Below are 9,594 nucleotides of genomic sequence, written 5' to 3'. Positions count from 1 at the left end.
CCTGTTTGGGAACAGAGAGTGAGAGGGCACAGAGGCGAAGAGGAGCATGATCACATCCACTTGCACCATGTGACTGCATATCAGAACTGTCAGAAGGAACTTATCACATTCACTTAATAGGGGGGGGGGGGGGAGCCTGATTGGGTAGCACTGAAGGATTTTGCCCATCAATGAAAAGTACCACTATAGCAGCAGATGGACTACAGATCAGCTACTGGACAGACACAGTGTCATGTGATAAAGTGCAGACACATATGCTACTATCCTGCTCTTGTTTTACTTTTTAACCTTCATATGATGAAGTCCTAAATCAGCTCATTGGTCCATCTGACACATTATTGTCCCAACTCTGATTGGCAGCAATAGTTTGGTTTCAGACAAGATTGCTTCCCAGCAAGGATGCAAAGACTATTCATGATTATTCAGTTTCTAGGTCAAAAACAGTTTCCCCCACCATTTGGAAATCCTATTAGGAAGAATTATAGACCAGCAAGAATTTTTTTTCACAATTTCTCCTAATATATGACACCCTGAAGTCTTGAGAAGGAATTATTTGTAGAGAAAGATGTGGGAATGGTATGCACAAAAACTTTGTCTTTTGTGAAGAAAACGGATTTCTGGCACAAAACACACTCTTTTCTGCTCAGAAAACCTGTTGTCTGCCAATAAGCACATGTTTCTCTGCACTGTAATTCCTCGGCAACAGTTTGGGACATTCAAATAGGCTCATAAAGCAAGGCCAACAACACACACATCAGTTCAGCTACATACTAAAAAATGGGATAGTAATAATGTGAAGGCTGAGATTGATTTTAGTTATCTGTTATTTTATATTATTATGTTCTGCCCAGGGGTTTTCAATATTGTGTTGAATTCAAATGGGGGCTTTTATAAACATAAAGGATTAAATCTAGCAATCTTCTCCATAAATAGAAGGACTGGAGATGAATTACTTTCCCCTTCACTCTCTTTGCAGGAGCTTCCAGATCATCTTTAAAGGGAGCGGTGGGGCATTTCAAAGGCTTCTTTTGTACCTGACATTCCATACACAAATATATGCCCAAGGTGTCTAAATTTATAATAAATAAGAAGCAGAACTAGTATAAACTTATATTAAGGTTTGCCTATAATATCAAAAATTGTAGAAAATAGATCCCACAATTTTAGAAAATAGATACCTAAAGACTTTGTTTAATGAAAAAATCTGAAGCTACATCTCCCTAATTCTTCTGCCCTTATGGTATCCTGCAGGGCAAAAAATCATGAGGACTCATGTCAATGCTCTTTATCTTTGTTTCATATCATTTCAGCTAATTGAGAGATTTTTTTAAAAACTGAATGAGAAGCCATGGGAAAAATGATGGAGTGGGGATGGAACCACTACAAACTGAATACCAAAACTTGATTTTAGATATAAACCTTGGACTTCTAGTATTCAAAAATGTAACAAGCTTAATTATTTCTGTACTGTCAGGCCTCTTCTTGGATAGAGCTGAATGTATTGAATTGCCCAGGCAGTAAGCCGTCACTCATGTCAAACCAGGAAATGCCAGGGCATTTGCAAATGGTTCTTGTCTACATCTAGCAAGCATTGATTTCTAACTGGCTGTCTATTACTAGACAGGCAGCAAATATGCAATGAAGGCTTTGTTCACATTCACATTTTTTCCTGTCATGCAGCCTTACACTGAATCTTCTTGCATCCTGCACTGACATGGGAAGATGGAATGGCGAGGAACATGAGGTGACAGGCTAGTGAGCCATCTGAGAGATCAGTCAAGGTTCCATTTGATGTTTAAACTTCTGGCAACAAAATTTATGCCTGCATGGGTATGACCCTTGTTTTAATATTCTTCTACAGTGAGCCCTTGATATCTGCAGGGGTGTCGTTCCAGGACTCCCTATAAATACCAAAATCCATGGATGCTCAAGTTCCATTAAATATATTGGCGTAGTTAAATGGTGCCCATTATATAAAATGGCAAAATCCAGGTTTGCTTCCTGGAATTTATATTTTTTGGAATATTCTCAAGCTGTGGATGGTTGAATCCATGGATAAAGAATCTGATGATAACGAGGGCCAACTGTACTTCACACATCTGAAGTAGTGATGGGTGAGAATTTCATTTGGCTGGGATGCTTTTTTTTAAAAATAGTAACTTTTCCAGATTTGGAAATGTATCCATAAATTCCACAGAAAGAATGTGAAATTAAACCAAAATTGAATGTGGGAATAAGTAGAAGATTTGCTTGATCAGACTTTCAGTTATTCAGTCTTAGAAATTGAGGTTTGAATTCTTTTGCATTCAACCACCCCCAAGTCTCCTCACTTAAAAGCTACCTAGCACTTCACTTTGTTCTTCTTCCTCCTAGAAATAGCTTCACCAAAGAATTTAGCTATTGTAATTTTTTAAAAAATTGAACAAAATCTTAATACTTCTACAGACAGAAATAAAAATGTTTCAAAATTATGAAATATGGAAATGGCAGTGGGGATTGCAGGTGAAAAAAAGCCAGATTTGGATGGGGCTGGATAGGAGTCATACCATGGTTATACATGTACAATAAATATTTTGGTCTGCAATCTTTGTGATTATGCAATATTTCCAAATGTTTCAACCCAAGTAACCTTTCAAATTTCAGTGAGTGAATCAGAATTGATTACAAGATGCATTTGATAGGCATATACTTGGACATATTCTCATGCTCAATGAGAGAGGGTCTCTTGATACACTGAGACACCCCTTTGGAGAAAAGAAAATATCAACAACCATGAGATTTTAAAAATTTAATTTGGCAGATTTTTGTGATTTTTTTTTTAAATGAGTTTTTGCATTGAATAAAATATTATTATACGGGAAGCTGTTACTTATTATATGGGCAAAAGTGTCACATTTTGAACAAAAAGCATTTTTAAAAAGAATAAATCGTTTTGTACAAAGAAAACTTTATGTGTTTTTTTAAAATAAAGACATTCTAAAATCTGTGGACAAAATAACTGGGGGTGGGGTGGGGGTGTGCTAGAGAAAGTATTCCAGTTTTTTTTTCATTGCTGCATGCACAAAAAAATCTAAGTGAACATTTACATCCTCAGTATATGAGAATGTGAGATTAGGATGGGCAGCCCTTTATATTTAAAGGCTCCTTCCAACAAAGGACTGTCCCCTATAAAATGAGACACATGGGTACCCTAGGGAAGTGGGTACTTATTTGCATCCTTTAGAAAAAAGAAAAGACAGCATTAAGCAAATATATTCTCGAATGAACAAAGTAATTTTTGAAATAATGGGACAAATGAATGATTTACATAATTTATAAAAGTAGAGAGCTGGCTTCCCAGGAGCAACTAGAAACAGCAAAAAATATAAACAGGATGTTCAGTGGAAGGTGTGATCTGAATACCTAATACAATTACCACCTTGGTCAATATGTTAATGGATGTTTGGGGTACAATAGAAGTACAATCTATGACCCATTCTAAAGATCAGTGGCGGCTAAACACTATTAAATACAGCCAGAAATTAAGACAGCTGGTATTCTTACACAACTAAATATACATAATTCACATTAAGAAGACAAGGAAAACTGCAATTCTACCAAGGCTGTAAGTATATATGTGACATACGGTTCCAGTGGGGAATCCCTGATTGCTTGGCAAAGCCTCTTATATCTTCCAGTTTGTTCTGCTTTCCTCCCAGCATGCCAGCAGCTAAGCTGTGGACAGGATTGAAAGTTTTAGCATGATATTATAGGGTTGTAATAACAGGAACAACAATAAAATTGAGCCTGTCTTTACACTGCATGATACGTTTAGTTATTTTCTTTATCCAGAAGCAAAAAAATCATAGCCATCCAAGAAGTGATTATCACACAAAGCAATTCCCTGTGGTGTGGAATTAATCATTTTTTATTATATTGTCTCAAGGTATTGACCCAACTAAATTATAATACAAGCTCACTTTAGAAAGGCCAATGGACTAGCTTATCTATTTGAACATTTGTGGACATGCAGCTGCAGCCTACACATGGTTACTCAGAAGTAAGCAATACTGAATTTAGTGGAACTTGGGGGAGGTATAGTCTGGCACTTTATGCCGGCCTGTATGCGTGGTACGGGCTGATTGTTTGCATGCCTCAAGCCCTTACTGTGCCACCCAGCCACCATTATGGCACATGCCTGACCACATGGCATGCAGCATGATGATGCACACCGGGCGCAGCACCCAAACAGCACTAAACAGAAGGGGCATCGTGCCATGGCGCTTATGACAGCCCTTTCAGGAAGCTGCTTACAGCAGCTTCTTTTTGCTCCCTAGAGGGAGTAGATCAGTGCGGCTGCTGCAGCACCAATTCGGGGCTAAAAGGGCCGGCATCCAGCTGCCCATCTGTACAGCCCTTTAATCTTAATTGTAGAGCCAGCATGGTGTAGGGGGTTGAGCACTAAACTATGACTCTGGAGACCGGGGTTTAAGTCCCTGTTTGGCCAAAAAAAATCCCACTGGGTGAATCCCCTTTCAACCAATAATACCATGATAGAGTGACCTTAGGGTCACCTTAAGTTGTAAGCAACGTAAAGGCACACAGCGGCAACCATCTTTTTTGCCCATTTGGATTTTTTTTTTTTTTTTACCAACATGAAGAAATAGCATGAAAAATTCATTCCCCAATGAAATGATATATCTTCTCAGGCTCATACCTAAGTTTTCTGAGCAAAAAGATTAGCAAACAGATGACAGACAGACAGACAGAAGAGAGAGCGAGGGGGAGAGAGGGAGAGGGATAAAATGTTTTTTTCTCCTGGTTTCATTTACACATGCACTACTTCTTCCAAGACTGGCAGCTTTTTTATTTTATTTTATTTTATTTTATTTTTTATTATTTATTTATTTATTTATTTATTGCATTATATACCTATCCAAAATATGAATTAAACAACAATCCTAAAACAGATTTGGAAGGTGGAGAGATTACATATCAGATGCAGAAGGGAAATTCAGATGTCTGTAGTTGAGGACCTAACCCAGGGTATGTCAGAGAAGTGAGGCAGTTTGGGACTATAGCAATCCATGGACTCCCCCACTGCAAACTCAAATACAGGTAACAAACTTTCACTGCCAGTTGTACTTTTATGCCTGAGCAGCTTCCTATGGTTGTTTGATGTTCCACTAGCAGAACGATACATCCCAACCATCCTCAAGCAACCTTTGGGGGTAGGTGAAGATTGTATTTGTAAATTTTAGAAGCAAAAGGTAGTGATATTGACGTAGGAAGGACTACAGAATATTCAACATGTGTATATAGTACAAGTCCTCCTCCTCCTCCCAGTTCAGCCTACGTCAGGAATGTTTCAGATAATGTGGTAAATTCCTATATGAACAAAAATCCACCAAACAGTGATACCTTTACTGGCCAACCAAAATGCACAATATACTTGTTGCAAGCTTTCGAAGCTCCACTGGCTTCCTCATCCTTGGTGGAAGATATTCTTTTGAGGGTGTTTTAATCAACAACAAAACCAAGCAAAATTCACAGAGGCAGGTCAGAATCCATGCCACATAATATGCCATATATTATTGACATACATTATAAAAATATTAGCATCTTTATTGACTTACTGACTGTTTATATGTGGGCAATATGTGAGTAAAAATTCTAGCTCACCCTGTGCTCTATGCCAGCTTATCATGGTTCACATCTGTACTGATTTCAGGGCAACAATTAAATTCTGAATTCATTTATTTATGAATTAATACAGTGATACGCCTATATCTTGTATTGCTTTTTCATTTGAACCCACCTTTCTTCCTTAAAAAATATCTTGATTTGCTTTGTTTTATTACACAAAATCTTCTCCCACAATACATTTTTAGTGCTTAAGATGCCAAAAGATGTACCGAGGGGATGTTTAAAAATGAAAATAAAATAATATGCTTTTTATTACAAGACACACTAATATAGAGCCAATTATACTCATTTGTATACACAAGAATGTGCTTCTTCTCCCTTTTCTCTTATTTGCTTCTCTTCATCATCAACTGTGAGTTTCAAAAGCAACTTTCTTCACAGTCATTTACATAAATATGCCCATGCTTTCAAGGACAATGAGTCTTTCTCATCAATTCAGGGTGCAAAGAATATTTGAAAATATTCCAATAGTAAAAGAAAAATGGCTTTCCTGAGTTTTGGGAAATCCTCATAACAATATTCTTACCACATCTTCCTCTTCCTTTGTTCCTAATTTATAAATGTTTTTTAAAGACTGCTTGAACAGATATCCCTCTTTAAGAACATCCTTCTTTCATGAATGCTAACCGGCTGTTAATGAGCTACACCTTATCTGTGAATTTCTGCCTCAGAAACATTATATGACCCATTAGATTCCTTTCATATCTACAATTCTATGATTCTTCTCCTTACTTGGAGAGTAAACACTGATTTTGATTATTCTTATCCTTATACATTCTTATCCTTACTGGAAGGCTGTGCTATACAAGTTGCCATTTTATACATTCATCCAGTGCTCAACTATTGGAGATCTTGGTATAGTGATTTAAAAGAACCTTATTTACTGTAACTACCTGGTGCGTTTTTCGCCACTAGGCTGCAAGGACTATTTAAAGGATTCCCATTCAGTTGAGTTCTCAGGCAGTAACTTTCTGCTGAGGTCCCTTAACACCACCACCACCACCACCACCACCACCACCCCGTATTTGCCCATAAATGCTGCATTCTGACACTGGGTCTACTTACAATATTATTTGAACACCATATTAATAAACCATCATCCTCCATTCTATTTCTTCTAAATTTGTCTGTTTTTCTGCTCCAGCGATAAGCCATCATGTCTCCACTGAGCTTGCCGAGCCCTCGCTGATCTTGTGTTCATCTTTTCCTTCCTTGTGAAAAACTTCTCCTTGAGAAAATGACTTATTATGGGACTTTGAATAATCAGGTAAAATGATTACTGATAAATTTTAATTTGATCCCTTAAAGTGGGTATGAAGGGTGAGTGGGTCTCAGTCAGCATGGCCAATACTCAGAGGTTATGGTAGTTGTAGTCCACATCTGGACTACATATCTGTCTTAGTAGGATGGCCAAATTTCTTCCTATGTTTGCTGTGACTTGGAGGGGGGGCAACATAAGTAATCTTGGAAATGGCCACAGCTTGCTTGCAGTGTTTCAACATAATGCTTCAAGGTTTTGCTTCCAGTTTTATTTTATTTTTTGAATGTTGGGTGTTTTAATGTGCTAGAATTTGGAGGAGTTCCACCCAGGCATGATAAGGGATTTTTAATGTATCATCGGTGCAGGGAGCAGGCGTACTGAACAATTGTTCCATTAACATCTTCTATTTGTGTAAAATTACAGTCTAGAAAAACCATTGTCTACCACAGTTCATAGCACAAAATTCTCATGCATAGCCTTTAAAAGAAAGTGGTGAATTTACCAAGTTCAGAGTCTCCATTTAAAACACATCCTGTGGTGATGGTGGACTAATTGTGTGTGCAAAAATAATAAAAGTACCAATTCACTGACTGTTAGTGTAATAAAGGAGAAGTAGTATGGAATTTGGTCCATTATGAAGCAAGGAGTAATGGCATTTTATTTCTTCCTTACTAACTTGGCTAAAATTAGTGTTTTGCTCTCTTGCTCTCATTCTGTGGATTGTTGCAGAACATCAGCCCTGATTACTTGCATGATACAATAATGGCAATACATTCTTTGTCTTTTTTAGATAGTCAAGTATATGTGTTCCACATTCCCAAACTTTCACTGCTAAGTTGGTTCTAATCTCACTGTAAATTATTCTGCTTCAGTGCACTAAAATGTAGCAAAACTACAATGTTTTATTAGATTTCAGTCTCTGCTCAGAGTCTGCTGTCCTCTCTTATGTGATAGGTCAACTTTTCTTTTACATATTAAATGTCTGGCATGTATTGATTACCACAGGTCCTCCTCCCCTATAAGTATGTCTGACATTGCAATCAAAACAAATATAACTGGATGAAAAAAAACTTGTAAAGTACAGTATATAATATGGAAAGAAATAATAGTGGGCAATAAAGGGGAATAATTTATTAAAAAGGAGAGATGAACTAAGAGTAAAGACAGAATATGTAATAGTTCACACCCATTTCAGCTAAAGATCACCATATTAAAAGCTTAATTATTCATTGGCTTCTTAAAATTTTGTTGGGGAATGTGAGAGATGCAATGGATCTGTCAGCAGAGTAATCAATAGCAAACAGAGCTGAACCACTCCCCATGGCCTACAGAGCATGAGAGAGAGAGAGAGAGGAGAGAGAGAGAGAGATTCAAGGCCAAAACACACTGGCAACAAAGGGGCAGCGTCAGGCCGCCCCTAAAAAGAGCTGGGTGGGCACCGCACACCATGACCCACACTGGGCTTTTTTTCTGGCACAAAAAGAGCTGCAAAATGACATCGTTTTTTGTGCCGGAAAAAGACTGGCTTTTCAGCTGCAGCTACACCTTTTGGTTCCCTATGGCATGTGACAGGTGAGCACCAGAGCAGTGTAATGCTGGCTTCAGGGCATGCATCATGCATATGCCACAGTCCCAGCCACCAGGAGATGGCATAATGTGCTGGTCTGTAACAGCCCTATGTCTAGTTCACAAAAAAAAGAGAAAGACAAGACATACAAAAGTGACTTACTTACATTTTTTCATAATTATATGCATATAGCCAATGGAAGAGAGAGAGAGAAGAGAAATGGCTGTGGGTAAATGGTATGCAGGAAGAAAGTGAGTAGGGGACGGTGGATGTGGACAAGCAAACAAACAGGAACATGAAAACTACCAAATACATACCCTGCAACTTGTAGTTGATAATCCCATTAACCCTCTGCTGCCCTACTTTTTCTGCTGCTTTTAAAATGGTCAGTTTTCTCTCCTTCTCCCCCCCCCCACCTTGTTCTCAACTGCTTCCACTGCTTCAGTAATTTGCATTCAATTACCAGCAGGGGCAGATGGCTGGCAGAATTTTGCCCTTCCCAGACAAAAGCAATCGGTACACGCTTCTCCCTCCTGATGAACAATCAGAACAATTTTTGCCATCTTGACCATATTCTTGTGCCACTTGGCCATGCTTTGGTTTTCATCTGCAAAATGGTGGAGGATATGAATTAGAATATATACAGTATACATACAAAGGCTGCTAATCATATTTTTTTGTGGTTTTTGGCTATGTGGCCATGTTCCAGAAAGTTCTTCCTGACGTTTCGCCAGCCTTCGACTTTACGCTGCTAATCAATTAGGTGTAATTTCAGAGGGGTGATTTTATTCTCACCCATCATGCATGAAGGTGGTACATGTAAACCTTTCCTTCCTAGGTGCAATCAGTCTTCCCTCCTTCCCCCAAAGGTGATTACCATTTGGGAGAAGGGAGAACACCTTCCATTGACACAATAGGAGGAAGCCCTCTATATACACCCTAATATGTATAATGAAAAAATTGCAGTGCGAATGAAATGATTTTTCATAATAAAAAATAATAATAAAATATAATAAATATATTTATACCCCGCTCTTCAGCCAAGGCTATCAGAACAGCTTACAATTAAATCTCAATGAAA

Source organism: Sceloporus undulatus, chromosome 1 (genome assembly GCF_019175285.1).
Source record: "Sceloporus undulatus isolate JIND9_A2432 ecotype Alabama chromosome 1, SceUnd_v1.1, whole genome shotgun sequence".
Taxonomy (NCBI): domain Eukaryota; kingdom Metazoa; phylum Chordata; class Lepidosauria; order Squamata; family Phrynosomatidae; genus Sceloporus; species Sceloporus undulatus.
This window is presented reverse-complemented; position numbering follows the sequence as displayed.